Raw genomic sequence first — 17,769 nt, forward strand, 5'->3', positions numbered from 1 at the left:
ACCCTGTGGAGGCTGACCACCTCCGACAGCCTCCAGTCCATCAGCCACCAATTCAGTATCAGCAAGGCCACCATCAGAGCGGTGATGATTGAGGTAAGTCCACCGTGCACCATGGACCCATGCTGGGGAGAGGGCTACTGGGCAAGGGACCAGGGGTCCCTGGTGGGCAGGAGGTCCCTGTTGGGGGGGAAACAGGGGGCAGGGGGCCTCCTGGTCAGGTGTTCATGGACGTGTCTTCCTTCCCCCCACACCCTGCAGGTCATTGGAGCCAACAATAGCGTGCTCCTGCCACGAGTTGTGACCGTGGGGGACCTGAACACTGCCCTCGCCGGGTTCGTGCACCTGGACTTCCCCAGTTGTTTCAAAGCTCTGGACAGGACACAGGTGGTGATCGGGGCTCCTGACCACACCAGGAGTGCCTGCATTAACAGGAAGGGGTACCACTCGATGATACTGCAGGCCCTGGTGGATGCAAGGGGCCATTTCCTGGATGTGTGTGTGGGGTGGCTGGGCAATGCCCATGATGCCCAGGTGTTCTGGAATTTGTGGCTGGGACACCTGATGTAGGAGGGCACGTATATCCCCCTGCAGGAGCTCCTGCTTGAGGATATCATGATGCCGCCCTGCATCGTGGCTGTCACTGTGGACCTGCTGCAAATGTGGCTCATGCAGCCCTATACTGGATGCACCACGCCAGCCCATGACACTTTTAACAGTCACCTCAACCATGCCAGGGCACAGTTATGCAGGCGTTTGGGAGGCTGAAGGGAAGGTTTTGCAGCCTCCTCACCAGGCTGGATGTCAGCCTCCCAAATGTCCCCTTGGTCATCGCCACCTGCTGTGCCCTCCACAATCTTGTGGAGGGACAGTGGGAGCCCTTTATTCAGGGTTGGGCCATGATGGCCACCCTCTTCTGCACCAGGAGTGCTGGTCTGCAAGGGAGTTTGGATGAAGGAGAGGGTTGTGACCTGGGGCAGGGTCTTGGGGTGCAAGGTCCAGGAGGGGGAGCAGGTGCAGGAGAAGATCCTGGACTTGGGGAGGGGCATAGCAAGAGGTGCAGGGTCTGGGAGGGAGTTGGGAAGTGGTTCCAATAGCAGACTCTGGCCAGAAGGCATGCACCTAAGCTCCTGGCCAGCAGCACCCTCTGGTTATGTCTACACTACGAGATAAATTCATATTTAAGCCATATAGCTTGATATTAAAATGTTACTGTGTTCACTGTCAATACCATTAGTTTGAATTAGGAAGCACTAATATCGATATCACGTCATTGGAACTGGTAGGGTGTAGCATCAAGCTCGAATTTAAAATGTTAAATAAAGACCAGGATGCAAGGGCCATGTCTTAAAACTGAATTTATTAGCTTCCAGAAGTGTCCTGTATGTATCCCACAAAGCTATGTGGTTACCTGCCACGTATAGCCACTTCCTTCTCTGCTGCTCTCCAGGTGCACAGGAATTCAAATTTGCAGGAGGTCACAGGAAGCCTGCAAATTTGAATTCATCAGCACCCAGGCCTGAAAATACAAAGGGTGCCCATCATGAAAAATGTCTTTTTCCCATTGCATCGCACCAGATTGGTAGCTATCGCATCTGTAGCCACCTCCTTCAATCATGAGCATTGAGGGTAGTGATCTGCCTAGCAGTTCAAGAGAGTTCCACTGTGGAGCCATCAGGAGATATTGGATCTTCTTGCAATTTGGGGAGAGGAATCGGTTGTGAGCAGACTTTGGGTGTCCAAAAGAAATGTGAACACATATGAAAAGATTTTGCAGATGATGATTGCCAGAGGTTACTTCTGGGATTCTATGCAATGCCGGGTGAAGGTGAAAGAACTCCAACAGGCCTGTCACAGAGTCCAGGAAGCCAGTTGGTGGTCCAGGTCATCTCCACAAACCTGCCACTAGTATGAACAGCTGCATGTACTTCTTAGGGGGACCCCACCACGTTGCCTACTCTTCATTGCCACAGTTGTGGAGGCCCTCATCTGGAGTCTGGTGTGAGCTGAGAGGACCTGGAGGGCCAGGAGGAAGAGGCTAATAGAGAGGAGGATGGGGACAACCAGCCGGGGCCCGAGGAAGTTCTTCCCAGCAGCCCAGATCTCTTTTCCCTAGAGCTGGAACTGGTCCAACCTATGCTGGTCCCTGAGTTCCCGGGACCAAGCTGCTGCGGTGAGTATTTTTTCTGAATGCTAGAAGAGGGTTGAGGGTGGGTGTAAGTATGGGTATAGGTTTTCTATGGATCTGTGCCCCTCAGAACAGTTTGTTAATATTTCTAGGGAAGGAGCGCTTATTCTTTTTGGAGATATCCTCGAAGGCCTCATCCAGGCACTCTTGTATTTTTTGCACCAGGTTTTTGGGCAGGCCTGACTTAGTGCAGGTTCCACGGTAGCACACTTTGCCATGCCAGGCAACCAGATAGTGATCTGGTGTCATGGCACCACACACCATTTTGGCAAATTTTCCAGGTTTGTGGTCACACAGAATGAGCAGCAATTCTTTGTTGATATCTGTTAGTTTTAGGAGGGTGTTGTCATCTTTGGCAACCTAAAGAAGCCTGGGAATTTGAACTGGATTTTTTTAAGTGCTTCCTGCCGCTGTACATTTCCCTGGATCACACTGCTGCATTATGTGACTGGTGTGCACTCTGTCTCTCTCTCCCTCCACATGGGTGGCAGGCTCTCTGGGCCTTCTCCCCTCCCATTTCCCTTTCCCCCCACATTTTTTTTTCAATTCATAGGGATCCTTCCATACCCAGCCATCCATGCAGCTAGAATCGAACCCTTTCCCACCCTTCCCCCTCACCACACAGCTGCCCAGCTCTGCAGACCCTGCTACCACAAACTGGCATGTGCAGCACAGGTGAGATTGCCCTGCTTCATGTGGCCTTTTTTCGCTAATGAGGGCTGCTCAGGTGACCACTGAGACTTTTTTTTTTACCCCAAATCAGCAGACAGCTGGAACCCCCCTGCCCCCGCCTAGTATTTTTTTCCAATTTACAGGGATCCCTCTGTATCCATGTGGCTGGAATCGAACCCTTCCCTGCCCTTTCCTCTTGCCACGCAGCTGCCAGGCTCTGCGGGCCTTGCTCCTTGAGGAGGATTGTTTCAGAAATGGCCAAAAAAAGTCTTTCCCCTGCTCCAGGGCATCAGGACTGCTTACCCTTATTTGCAGCCCCCATCCATCCTCCCCAGTGAAAGCAGACAATAGCTTATCATGTCCACAGTGAAATGTTCTGGATAAATGATGGTAAATTAAGGCTTGTGCAAAGCATGCTTTGAATCCCATATTTAAGTCTTAAGTGGCCTTGCAAAAAGAAACTTGCCCTGACAGTAGAGACACAGACCCATTCATTCCATGGGTAACTGCTTTGTGTGAATTGTATCTCATTTCTGACCTTCACTTTCCAGCTGTCATGCTCAGCGTGGTAGACAGGGAGAGGAAGCAAAAAAGGGTCCAAGCAGGATCTGATCCTGCAGCACATGGAGTGGTCTGAATCAGAAACCAGTGACAAGAAAAGGGAGACAGCAGAGTGGTTGCAGAGTATGCTTAACTTTCAGAGAGAGCAAGCAGCAAACCAGAGGGAGGACGCAGCAAACGGAGGTCCTGTGCTCCATGCTGGAGCTGCACAGACACTCCCAATGCAGCAGTTCGGAGTCCCCTGAAGACCGGTGGCCCACCCTCCATTCCCGTGGTCCCCGAACGGAGGGAGGGAAGGCAAGGGCAGCCTGCCACTATAGCCCCCAAGGGCTCCAGTCCCAAGGGCTACTGCAAAAGGCTATTCCACCACCCTGGATCATACTTCTTTTTCCCACTGCTTAAATCTCTCCTCCCCCAAAAATAAACATATCCTTTTGAGCTCAATGTGATTTTTTGGCATGCATGAATGGTAGGGTGCACAAATCATTGCGGGGAACCAGGCGGGGTGGAGAGGGGCGATAACACAGCTACCTGCCACAGAGGACTCAGCAGAGGCATCCGGGCAGGGGTGGAGAGGGTCAATAGCACAACTGCCCACTGCTCAGCCAAGGTCCACAGAGGAGGCAGAGGCACCCAGGTAGGGGGAGGCGGGGAATATAATTTTAGGAAAATAACACCCCCCATATCCATTCTTCTGCCTGCAACTTAGCCCCCTCCCACCAAGTAAAAGCATTCATGTAAGACACAGTCTGATTTAGTGGTTCACATTTGATGGGGAGCACAAATCAGTCTGGTGAGTGGGGGTTGGTTGTTATTACAACAGAGAAATACATCGCTATCGTATGCAAGGCAGATCATTCATTAACCTATTTTTTAAAGCATCCCTGATGCTGCTGCCTCCACATGGTTATTGGTGAATGGCTGTGTAGGCAGCTGTGAGTAATCCCTGCTTACGGCCTCAGACTCACTATTCCAGACATTCAGGAAATTCTCCCACCTGAATTCACAGATATTATGCTTACAATGCATGCTGCAATCACGGTGGGGACACTGGTTTCATAAAAGTCCAAACGGATCAATATGCATCTGAACTTTGCTTTTAAATGGCCAAACACACATTCAACTGCCATTCTTCATTTGTTGAGTCTTTGACTGAAGTTTTCCTTGCTGCGGTCCAGGGCTCCTGTGTAGGGTTTCATAAGGCAGGGGAGTAGAGGGTAAGCAGGGTTGCCCAATATTACAATAGGCATCCCCACATTGCCAATCTTGATTTCCTCATCTGCAAAAAAAGGTCCCATCCATGAGCTTTCTGTACAGCCCAGAATTTCTGAAAATGCGCCTGTTGTGAACCTTCCCCAACCATCCACATCGATTTCAGTGAAACAATCTTTGTGATCTCCCAATACGTGCAAAACCATGGAGCAGTACCCCTTTCTGTTTATATACTCAGAGGTCAGGTGGTCCAGGGACAAGATGGGGAAGTGTATGCCATCTATTGCCCCACCAAAGTTAGGAAGCCCTTAGCCAGCAAAGCCATCCACTATGACCTGTACATCCCCCAGGGTCACAATCTTTCTGAAGAGATGCCGACAGATTGCATTGGTTACCTGCATCACCACAGCTCCCACTGTAGATCTGCCCATCCCAAACTGATTTGCCACTGACTGGTAACTGTCGGGCATTGCCAACGTCCACAAAGTGATTGCTACTCACTTCTGAACGGTTAAGGCTGGCCTGATTCTTGTGTTGCTGTCCTTCAGCGTGAGGGCCAGCACATCACACAGTTCCATAAAAGTGGACTTGCACATGTGAAAGTTCTGCAGCCACTGCTGGTCATCCCAGGACTCCAAAATGATATGGTCCCACCAGTGTGTGCTGGTCATATGAGTCCAAAACTGCAGTTCCACCACCAGCTATGCATTCAGGGCAGCCAGCAGTTGTGAGTTCTTAGACTGCAGTAGAAACATTTCCTCTTCAAAAATGTCATCATCATCCTCAACCATCATCACCCTTTTTAATGGGGAGCAAAATTGCACAACAGCCCATGAAGTTGCTGTAATGGTGTGTGAAATTACTTGAAGCATTTGAGGATCCATCATTGCACTAGTATTGTGACAGAGAAAATGGTGCAATCTCCTGTTTGTTTTCATGAGGTTACTGGGTGCTCTGAATTCTGAGACACCACTTTGCATTCTGGGATAGTGACAAACACCCACGAGCAACCAGGGCTAAGGCACTGTGGGATAGATACGCACAAGGCATTGCTCATGCAGTCAAACTTGGATAAGACAATGAGGATGCAGTAGATTGATACTGAAAAACAGAGGGTTGAATTTACAGAAGGTTTGTGGACACTTCAATTTGGATTCATGGGAACAAGGTTAAAAATGGTATTTATTAAAAGTGGAATTTATCTCATGGTGTAGACGTAGCCTCAGCCAGGCTTCCCTGACTACCAGCAGCCCTAGCATAAAGGCTGTTCTGTGTAGGTCTCTGCCTTTGGGGGGGGCACTTCCTGTTCCCACCCTAACAGAATCTCTCAGCTCCTATTGACCAAAAACAGCCAATGGGGACTAAGATCTTGTGCTGCACTGTCCCTACCCTTTGCAAAATCTCTCAGTTCCCTTGGGTCAGTTTTGTGCATCTGGCCAATAAGTCCTGAGAAATTTTACTGGGGATGGGACAGTGCAACCCAATGTCTCAGCAGCCTTTGGCCAGTTTCAGGCCATTAGAAGCTGAGAGAATTTCCTAAGGTGGTGGAAGCAGCACTTGAAGCCCCATTCCTTCTGCTGCCCTATGGGTCTGCCTCAGGCTAGATTAAAATGTTTGGGGGGACAGATCTGGCCCCTGGGGTCTATCTTGCCCACCCTGATCTAGCCCCAAGGTTCCATCATGATACACAAGGCAGCTCAGAGGTAATGCAGATAAGTTTGTAATGCTGACTAGAACAACACAGCAAATCATTCTTACTGAGACTGCATCACTATGTGCCTTCATCAGTACTAACTGATTACTTTTTTCCCTGTAGGGAACTGAGTTCTCTTACCTTCCAACTGTCGATGAGAAAACAGGTACTTCTATCCAAATTTCAACCTAATCATTTTGCAAGGAGTACTTGACATAAGGTACTACCTTGCCCAGGCATACTTGGCACTGAAAGGAAGTGAAGAGAGAAATTCTGACCTCTCTAACCTGGCTTCTGGAATCTGTTGCTCAGCCCAATCTTTTTTGACTCAAATTAACACCATTCCATTTCCTGGTATATCATATTGTCTCCAAAACAGATTATGTTTTGTCATCCATGGTACTCTTACATAACAGTGATAAAGAGCTTAAATTGGTTCTAGTACATACCCTTGGTGCTTTTCTAAGTGATTTTGTGGGCTTGTCTACATTTACTGCTAGGCTGATGCACCAAAAGTCAATCTTCCAGGGCTTGTTTTTGTGAGTCTAGTATAGACCCACTAAATCAAATATTGAGGGTGTACCCATCCATCCTGGTATTCCTAACAGTCATGAGAGGTAAGGGAAGTCAACGGGAGAGTTACTCCGGTCAACCTCCCTCTGTAAGGACAGTGCAGAACTTCAACCTGAGGTATGTTGATTTAACCTACACTATTCTTGTAGCTGGTGTTGCATATCTTAGGTTGACCTTCTTCCCTAGTGTAGACCTGGTCAGATTGCATCCTGTTTGAATTCCAGCCCTCCCCTTTTTGGGCAACCACCTCCAAACCCAGAATACAATGCTTTGGTCAATGGTCCTTACATCCTGTGCAGCAGAAGGAAAGAAGGGGAGAGTGAGGCAATACTTCCCAGAAATCACCCTGCCTCCCAAACCATATTTCACTACCAAGGAGCCTTGGCTTGGTGATATTAGTGCATAAAAATGGGATTAGTTTTTCCTCAGAAAGCGACTAGATGAGGAAAAAGGTCCTATGAAAAATGGCACAGATCTGGTAACGAGATAAGGAGAGGTTGCTTTCACATGAAGGAACAAGCTGGCAAATTTCACAGGCAACATTAAATCTCAAGCACTTTTAAAATGAACAATTATCATCCTATAAAGTGTAATTAAGCTGATAGAAATGATGTATTTAATACATGATCCCCAAACCAGACATGCAGAATCATATAGGGTGCCAGCCCTACCTTAGGAGCTAGATTATTCAGGGCCCCAATTCTGTGAGTTTTTGAGTATTGGGAATTAACAGTGGTTCAGCAGCATCTCACAGGAGGTGCACAGTACCACACAGGATAGGGTTCTAAATCTGTCCTTTTGAAGATGAGAGACCCAGCAGTGTGGCTATTCATGTTACAGTCCATTGTCCACTCATGATATGTCTTTATGTAGGTCCCACTTTACTGCAGTCAGACTCATCCTCTAAACAGCAGTCATGCAATAGGTCAGGTTGTGTCTCAGTGCCTGATATGCTGCAATCTAATCTCCAAACATTTGGGCCATTCTGAGAATGAAGATCTGCTGAAGACAGAACTGTGTTTTTCTGGTGCCTGCATCTGGTACTATTTGAACTTACAGGGAGTTAGTCCTTCACTGCTTCCTCACCTCCTGCACCTTAGGGGACACCAGCAAGGCACTCAGATCTCTGCTGGAGATTTTCCTTTCTCTCTGGATAGCGGTTTTAGCACCAGTCAGCCAAGATATCTGTACCAGAAAACCCTCATTAGAAAGGTAAAAGGAGCTCTCTGCACGGCAGAAAACGTAGAGATTTCAAGGCATCTTTCCCACAATTTCTTTTATGGTCACTATAGAAATTGGGCAAGCTAATAAGGAGGCAAGTTTATACACAGCAACTAACGTTGGGGGTATCATGCCGAACCATCAGTGTTATAATGTGTGCCTCCTTCCCACCCAGCCCAAACATTCATGGAGACCACAGAGCAAAGGAAGATAACAGAAGGCTGTGGTTGCAAACTCATTTCACACAATTTCCGATCACACTCCCTAATGGGGAGTCCAGGACATAATGACATATAACACATCACTCAGCTGAGCTGCTGATTTATTTATTTATTGTGGTGAAGAGAAGTCAAAGGCAACTGCAGCTTTCTGTTAACTTCCTTTGCTTTGGGGCAAACTCAGTCCAGCTGTGGGATTGGACTAACAAGAATCATCACTATAGCAGGTTCACAAATGATATGAGCAATAAGACATTTTTTCATACTTCAGAAGAGTCACAAAGATCAAGTCTTCCACTAGTTTTGTGCCACCACTGAATTCCAATATTCTCAGTTGGTGGCTATCTCTAAATTAGCTGGATTTTATAGTGCATTTTTTCATAAACATTAGCTGTCACACAAAATTTTGTTTGTAGCAATTTTTAATCATTCAGATTTTATTAAGGAATGCTATATATAGTCTAACAAACACAAAAGTCATACCCAGAGCTAAACATGTAAGCCTATACACTTCAGAATACAGTGCCTCTTGTAATATTGTACATGCAGCACACAGTCAGACCTACATCAAACATCTTTTCAATACGTATGAACTAATTACAATTAGTTTTAAATTACAAGTGGTAAAAAACAGTTGGAAGTTTTTTAGAACTTCTTAATCCTTACTTCTCTCCTTAAAAATCCTTACAAACAGAATTTCACGTACCAGTCATATCTGCTAACCCACTGATATTTTATTTGTATGTTATAATAATTTGAGTATATCTCATACTCAGAGCTCAAGACCTTCACCATCTTAGTTACTAAAAAAAAAAAAAAAAATTATAAGCTCCAGGAATTGTACAGAGTTCAGCTAAAAAAAATCCACAGCAATTCATTATGCAAAAACACACTAAATATTTTATAATATTTACATATTTCTCTTGATGTAAAAGGATTATTCAGTTATGTCATCTTACAATTTTTGACAAACAAGACATTTTAAGAAGAAAGTGAAAATAAAAAAAACTCTGCAGTCAGAAGATCAACGCACTCCTTACAAACACAAAGCACACAGCGCTCTACTCTGCGCTGGTTAGGCCTCAGCTGGAGTATTGTGTCCAGTTCTGGGCACCGCAGTTCAGGAAGGATGTGGAGAAATTGGAGTGGGTCCAGAGGAGAGCAACGAGAATGATCAAAGGTCTAGAGAACATGACCTATGAAGAAAGGCTGGAAGAATTGGGCTTGTTTAGTTTGGAAAAGAGAAGATTGAGGGGGGACATGATAGCAGTTTTCAGGTATCTAAAAGGGTGTCATAAGGCAGAGGGAGGGAACTTGTTCTTCCTTGCCTCTGAGGATAGAACAAGAGGCAATGGACTGAAATTGCAGCAGGGGAGGTTCAGGTTGGACATTAGGAAAAAGTTCCTAACTGTCAGGGTGATCAACCACTGGAACGAATTGCCAAGGGAGGTGGTAGAATCTCCATCACTGGAGATATTTAAGAAGAGGTTAGCTAGATGGCTTTCAGGGATGGCCTAGAAAGTGCTTGGTCCTGCCATGAGGGCGGGGGCTGGACTCGATGGCCTCTCGAGGTCCTTTCCAGTCCTACTCTTCTATGATTCTACGATTCTATAAACATGCTCCACACGTCAGCTTCCACATTACGTCACTGTGCTGTGTAAATGCTGTAATAACATTTTCTTGCTCACGCTTACTCACTTTTATAATCTAATGAATTTAGTGAAAGTGTTAAGTATGTTTGAGAATACATTTAGAGTTACATGTATAAAATTTCATTTTTATATGTCTAATGAAATAAAACAATAATATAGCTTTCGTTACTTGTTTCTAACACATCCATCCTTGTAACATCTGGACTATTAATATTGTGGTGGTTAATATTGACAACATTGGCCTGCTAGACCCAGGGTTGTGAGTACAATCCTTGAAGAGGCCATTTAGGGATTGGGGCAAATAGATATCAGGGATGGTGCTTGGTCCTGCCAAGAAAGAAGGAGACTGGACTAGATGACCTCCTGAGGTCCCTTACAGTTCTAGGAGATATGTGTGTGTGTGTGTGTCATTTCAAGAATTTCAGAAATTTACCATAAGAAAAGTTTACAATGATATTGGATACCAGCACAACAGCCTGGATCACTCTTCACAATTTCTAGTAACCAGCATTTATCAAGGGGGAATTCTTATTTTATGACAGCATCAACCACCCTGTTAGTGATTTTTCTTCAGTTGCTGCTTAAACAATAGGTCTTTCATTAAACTTGTTCTTTTGTAGCAGACACATCTGCACTCTCTGGTTATAGGTCTGTTCTAGACATCAGATATTTTACAAAGTTACTGAAATAGTAGCATCATAATGGTGAGAAATTCAGTTTATACAAATCATACATGGTTGTTGGTATAATGTACAGCAACTGAGGCTATGTCTAGATTGCTGAGAATTGTCATCAAAAGAAATGCAAATTGTGCAACACATTTGCATATCTCCTGCCACAGTTCTGTCAGGAGAGGCTCTCCTGACATTTGGCCTGTCCACCTGGGGCCAAATATTGGGAAAACTCCTCTGCACAAATACCCCGTCTTCCTCATGGATGACCAGGATGTCAGCACAAGGCTCCTACAGCAGCAGACTTCTGTTGGGAAAACTCCAAGCTCCCAAAAAAAGCCTGCAATCTGGACATAGCCTGACTTACAAACTGAAAGCGCTATTTAAAAAAAAATAAAAATAAGCAGGCATGCTAAATGGAATTAGCTTATCCATATTGACTCCATGCTGCTGTGTCAGGTTAAAGAAAGGGTGAATTGTACACCACCATCTGCCTAAAACAAAATGTTCAGGATATGAAGTAGTGCATTCCAGATACTCCTTACTTACAATGAAAACAAAGTTTAATTGTGAACATGCTTTATCAGTCAGAAATGTTTGTCCCTAATGTTCTGATTATATGTACAATAGTGGCAACTGGTGTTGTCTCCTCACCTGAGTAAAGTATACAAATCATGCCAGATTATGTCTGATTAGTCTTCCTCTAGTTTGCATCAACTGCTTAAAATAACCCTTACTATAGTATTCTGTGGTGTCAACCTTGCACACTCTAAAGCATGCAGTACTGATGAGCAGTCCTACTAAGTCAATGGAACGTACACAGAAGTAGTTAAGCAGGTGCATATTTGCAGGATTAGGGCCTTAGCTGCAGCCTCATATAATCAACCTGATGTTGTACTTCATTAAAATAACATGTAAATGCATCAGATGCAGTGATAATAATGTTGATTTAAATATATATCCATATACGTTCACATTATGTATTATACAAAGCTACACTTTCAATAGATTTTAAAATGCAAAGAAAATAGTTTAGAATATGATTAAAGCTGTTTCCAGTTTCTAACATTTCAGTTTTCATAGAAAAATCATATGCATGTCTCACAATGCCCTTTAATAGAGCCTCTTATCCCGAGATGTGGTGAGATTTGTTGAGATTATGCCTTCTGTTTTAGTGCCCCTTAGTAGCACAGGCATACCACATCATGTGCGATTTTTTTCCAATATTTCAAGCTAAACAGAGTCAGGCCTGTTCACTTCTTGAATGGTGACCTAAGAAGAAAAGCCAAATGTTTCAGGAAGTGCTTTGTACATCATTAGGTTGCATTCTTCCCCACTGAGTTAATTGTAAACCAACGTCCAGCATCATATCAGGAGGCAGTATGACACGGAATTGTTGTCTTCTGAAACTGAGATCCTGACCACTTATGGTCACCGAAGATCCCACAGTTTTCATTAGATTAGACAGTTATCATCAACTGGCTAATTTCCGGATTAACTAAACATTTTCCACTCAATTTATATTCTCCAGACATTTCAACTGGCTGCAGTGTTCTTCAGAACTGTATTGTGTGTTGCCTGTAGGATGTCAAAATAGTCATGTTATGGCCAGAAAGGGTCATGATTCAATTCTGAGTAATTTGTAAAGAGTTTAAGTAAAAAATATGATTGTCAACTATTAAATATAATTTTGGGTAACTACAGGTTGATCTGCTCTAGTCCAGCACTCTCTGGTCAGGCAACGTCCGTGGTCTGGCATGATTTTAAGTTAGCTAGATGTCCACTTATGGATGTGGCCAAGTTTCCCATGGTCCCAGAAAGTTTGTTACAGCCACCGGTCCTTGTTTTCAGTGTTCTGTACTGTAATTTACCCTTAAATGTCTTCTAAGAGCTGAGTAAGCAGTGGAAGTGTTGGTAATACTACTAGACAATATTGACCTCCTGTGGTTCGGCACTGGTCAGGTCCCAAGGGAGCTGGATTAGAGCGGTTCAGCCTGTATTAAATAGTTATTGTGAGGTCAAATTTATGTCAGGAAGCAGTAATATTAAAAACAAGTTTTTGCAAACCTAAGCCTACATATGTACGAGACTGATGCATGTGAATGGTCCCACAGAACGGGGAGCTTACTGTTACACAATTCACAGTTACATTGAATATACAATAGGATATGGAATCATTTTGCCCACCACTGAACGTAGCTATCTGTATAGTGACAGGTGTGTCAGTTCTTTGACAGTGCACAAAATGAAGGAATACACTTAAATTACATCCCTTTCCACCTCACTCCTCAATATCAAACAGTTAACATTAGAAATTAAAAGTCTTTGGCTACTCAGGACTTTATAATTGTCAAAATACTCTATATCATGACCACTCAGAACTTTACAGTGAAAACTGGGAACCTAACTCAGATTCTCCTACTCCAAGAGTGTAGACCCTTATCTCCTTTAGCTACACTATAGTGCATATGACACAGTTGAGCTATTCTGAGACTGCATGAGAAAGCTGCTAGGCTCATACATATTAGCCATGCTATTCCTTAAAAATACAGACATAAGTATAAAACTGAGTTGTTAATAGTGTTTTCAAATGTATGGGGGATTCAGCATGGCTATTTTTGATGCTTTCTGATGCCTAAGGCTAGTAGAAAGGATCTGATTGTCTCTAAGAGAGGCAGGGCAGATAGCTCTTTCAAGCGAGGACTCTAAGCACCAAGGAATCTTCTTGATTCTGCTATAAAAATGTTTAGCAGAATTTTAGAGTTTTAAGTAATTTCAATTGATAAACCCAATATTTCTTTTTAAGTTTTCTTGCCTGTTTTTAGTGATGTATGCATTCCCAATTGCTTGCAATTATGGGTTTCAAGCATTTCCCCCCTAGTTTCAGCAATTTAAATGGTCACAGTTGTGGATAACTAAGGGCAGGTGTCAGACGCTAAGGGACGCAGATACACTCATCCCCCACTATACGAGCACAATTGGTTCCTAACTTTTTGCTTGTAGGGGAAAACTCATAAGAGAGACACTAAATTCCTACTAAAATACGTGTAAAAGATTCTGATTTGTTCCAAGTGCTCAGAGTGGCAGCAGGTGGCACTGCTTTCAAAAGGTAAGTGAACCTGGGGTTGTGGGGGGTTAAAGGCTGGAGGCAATGTGGAGACATGAGTGGGAGGGAGGGTTAAAATATGATGGGGGTGCAGGCTGCCACAGGTTTGGTCTGTGGGGTGGGGGTTAAGGCTGCAGTGGTTTAGATTTGCAGGGCCAGCGGGGATGGGGTGTTAAGTTTTGGTGGCTCAGGTGCATGGAGCTGGGGGGTGGTTAATTTTCAGCTGTTTGGTTGTGTGGGGCTGGCAGGGGGGGTTAAGTTGCAGTGGTTCAGGTGTGCAGGGCTGGGGGGGTGTCTAAGTTGCAGCAGTTCAGGTATGTGGGGAGGGCGTTAAGTTTTGGTGGTTTGGTGTCTGTGAGGCTGGCAGTGGGGTGTCAGGCTGTGGGGTTGGAGCTGCAGGGATTGGGTAAGCCCCACATTAGTGGGGAGAGAGTTTACTTGTCCAGTGAACAAAAGGCAAGTATATGTCCCTCGTTTAAGCGAGTACTTGTAAAGAAAGTACTTGTTTAACAAGGGATGAGTGTACTGTAGTTATGTCATGCTAGTAGACACTGAGATGCAAAACACTACTGCTTTATGACCATTATAACACACACTGGCCGCGTCTACGCGTGCATGCTACTTTGAAGTAGCAGCGCCAACTTCGAAATAGTGCCCATCACGGCTACACGTGTTCGGTGCTATTTCTAAGTTGAAATCGACGTTAGGCGGCGAGACGTCGAAGTCGCTAACCTCATGAGGGGATGGGAATAGCACCCTACTTCGACGTTGAACGTCAAAGTAGGGCACGTGTAGCCGATCTGCGTCCTGCAACATCGAAATAGCGGGGTCCGCCATGGCGGCCATCAGCTGAGGGGTTGAGAGACGCTCTCTCTCCAGCCCCTGCGGGGCTCTATGGTCACTGTGTGCAGCAGCCCTTAGCCCAGGGCTTCTGGCTGCTGCTGTGGCAGCTGGGGGTCCATGCTCCATGCACAGGGTCTGCAACCAGTTGTCGGCTCTGTGGATCTTGTGGTGTTTAGTGCAACTGTGTCTGGGAGGGGCCCTTTAAGGGAGAGGCTTGCTGTTGAGTCCGTCCTGTGACCCTGTCTGCAGCTGTTCCTGGCACCCTTATTTCGATGTGTGCTACTTTGGCGTGTAGACGTTCCCTCGCAGAGCCTATTTTGATGTGGTGCTGCCCAACATCGAAGTTGAACGTCGACGTTGCCAGCCCTGGAGGACGTGTAGACGTTATTCATCGAAATAGCTTATTTTGATGTTGCTACATCGAAATAAGCTATTTCGATGTAGTGTGCACGCGTAGACGTAGCCACTGCCAACAACACATCAAAATATAGCCAGTAAGACTATCTGCACAGCAGCCTTATTCCGAAATAAGCGATTCCAGAACAGCTATTTCACAAGAGGGCTGCTACACACAAAACTGTATTTCCAAATAGCACCTGGCTATTTCAAACTGCACAGTGCGCGGGCACAGTGCTTATTTCCAAAGGGTGACTTTGAAATAGGCACTGTTCCTCCTGCACTGAGACTTACCGATTTTGAAATAACGCACCCAGATTTATTTCAAAAGAGGAGTTGCACAGCCAGATGTTCTCAATCATCATAGGAGCCTGGGGCCGGAAGGGACCTCAGGAGGCCATCGAGTCCAGCCCCCTGCCCAACGCAGGATCAACCCCAACTAAATCATCCCAGCCAGGACTTTGTCCAGCTGGGACTTAGAACCAGCTGTTACCCGGAAATAACGCGGCTGCGCGGCCGCAAGCTAAATAAACCCGAAGCCAACTCCCCGCCCGTGCCGGCGGCAGGCGGCAAGCCCCCTATAGGCAGCGCCGAGCGCAGGCAGCGCTGCGCCTCACCCCGCCACCGCCCAGCCTGGCTACGCATGCGGAGAGCCCACCTCGCGCGCCCGCGCTGGACGGGAAGCGGCTGCCGGCGCCGAGGCTGTCCCCAGCACCTCCCGCCAGCCCAGCGGCGGTTGGGGCCGCCGGGCGCTACCCGGGCCGGCAGCGGGGCTGAGACGGCGCTTACCTGCGGCGCGGAGGGGCCGCAAGCCGGGGCGACGCGCGGGAGCGGTTCCGAAGCTGGACTCGGCTCGTCTCCGCCCGGGCCGGGAGGGGGAAGGGGGTCGCTGCCCCCCCCGTCTGAGCGCCCTCCCACGCGTGAGGCCAACGGCGGCCGGGTCCCTCCCCCTCCCCCTCCCCCTCCCCCTCCCGCCACAGCCCTGGGTCTGACCTGGTTCCGCGGGGGCTCGCAGGATTCCCGCGCTGCGCCTGGCGCTCCCAGGCGGGCGGCTTTCCCGTCAGGCGCGGGCCCGCTGCCTCGGCTCCTACCACGCGGAGCGGGCTGCTTTTCCCGGGCACCAGCAGCTGCACTTCAGGCCGGGCGCAGCAGCATCCTGCTCCCAGCATCTGAGCGTCAGCCCTTGGCACAAGGCCCCCGCGCGGCTCGTGCCGCCGTTCCAGGGAAATCCACCCAAGGAAACGCTGGGAAATGGAAATCCCATTCCCCAGGCGCAGCACCCCCGGCGCCAAAGCAAACAGGCCCCAGCGCTCCTGCGGGCTGGCTCACCTCAGCCGTGGTTGCTGTGCCTGCAGGGAGGCGGTGGGAGCTTGTGGCGGGGAAGCAGCTTGTGGCAGCAGTGCAAATGAGTAGGTCGGGCTGGGGTAATGATCGTTTTAGTTAGCACGGGAGTAGACAGCAAGATAATAAATTACTTAGCTGGAAAAAGCTGGACGTGGGCTTTAAAGCAACAGCTACAACCTTGTCGGGGAAGAAAACTAGAGTCATCATCTTTGTTAGTCTAAATGACTTCCTTATGGCAAACAGGGATGCAAATGGGGCCAAGGGCTGGTCAAGTGCAAGGGTGCATGAGAGCTCTCTAGCACTGTGGGATAACAAGCTCTAAGTGGAAGCCTGCAATTTTAAGTTACAAAAAGCAATTATGAATTGAGTTCAAACACTTCAGAATTTGTGCTTTCAGTGGTTTCTTAAGAGTAGAGAGATGTGTTTTTTCCATTATAAAACACACCCGGGAACTACAACTGGGAGAAGCCCATCGTAAAACCTGCAATATCTTTCAGAGTTGGCTGTTTCACTGTCAATGGTATTAATTTATATCGGTATTTTCCCCAAGAATTGGTATTGGGGCAGGAAGGGGTTCAAATTAATAGGAGAGAGGATGGCCAAGGGCTGAAACTATGGAGGCGAAGATGGGATTTATAGCACCATGGTATGTACTGAAAAATATTTCGTAACCATTTTATTATCACTCTGTTTCTTAAATCATTTCCCCATATTGAAGTTGGCTACTCAACCCTTCTTTGAAACACTTTGTCTACATCTTTTCTGGTTTCTTGTTTTAATGATGCAGAGCTCTGTTAATGAACTTTTTGAATGCAGTGCATTCAACTTTGGTGACCTGTGTGTGGGGTACTTCCACTCCTGCAGTTAATATGCCATTAGTTCATTCGTGTTGATTAGTCACAAGGCAACTTCTTTCAGAACACAAAAGTCTATTCAATAATGAATTCGAACCCTCAACTATAGCGGTTATGACTGGGAATACCAAAATGTCAGGTCAAAGCTCTAGTGATGGCTAAAAAATTGAAGTCAAACCTTCATTCATTCATTGTACGACATTTAACTCTGTGTTCAAGTTTCCTCTTCAGTCCTGATCAAAGGAGCTCCATTGCCAATAGTGCCTCACTCTACTCAGCTGGCAGTGTTTTATAAGACAGGCTTCTGGAAGAGCTATGTAGGGATTAGGTAGAATCCAGAAGTCACTGTTGTAGATTTGTAAGAACCAAATCTGTGTACTTTTCAGCTGGTTTAGCAAACAGTTCTTTTCATCTTCACTTAAGGATTTTATGTAAGTGCCTTTGTCAGTGAACCTCTGAACTGAAATCTTTGTTTCTTGTAGTATGTTTGCAAAGCATAGTTTTCTGATTGATCCAAGTATAGCTTCTGTTGCTGGAACAAGATCTACTACTGTCCTTGCAGATGTCT

General features: G+C 46.3%; 1 protein-coding gene across 7 annotated transcripts in view; it reads right to left on the minus strand.

Annotated features, from left to right (window-relative positions):
• MATN2 (matrilin 2) overlaps nt 1–16,404 on the minus strand; it is a 127,646-nt gene extending 111,242 nt beyond the window's left edge. For 5 of the 7 annotated variants that reach the window (XM_074986898.1, XM_074986897.1, XM_074986895.1 and 2 more), the window contains exon 1: nt 15,793–15,879. The gene's annotated coding sequence lies outside the window, so the exon portion shown is untranslated. Of the gene's footprint in view, nt 1–15,792; nt 15,880–15,996; nt 16,312–16,332 lie in introns of those variants that run through there. The other 2 variants (XM_074986893.1, XM_074986892.1) reach the window with 2 other exon arrangements.
• Nucleotides 16,405–17,769: the final 1,365 nt, after the last annotated feature.

This window comes from Carettochelys insculpta, chromosome 2 (assembly GCF_033958435.1).
Source record: "Carettochelys insculpta isolate YL-2023 chromosome 2, ASM3395843v1, whole genome shotgun sequence".
NCBI lineage: Eukaryota > Metazoa > Chordata > Testudines > Carettochelyidae > Carettochelys > Carettochelys insculpta.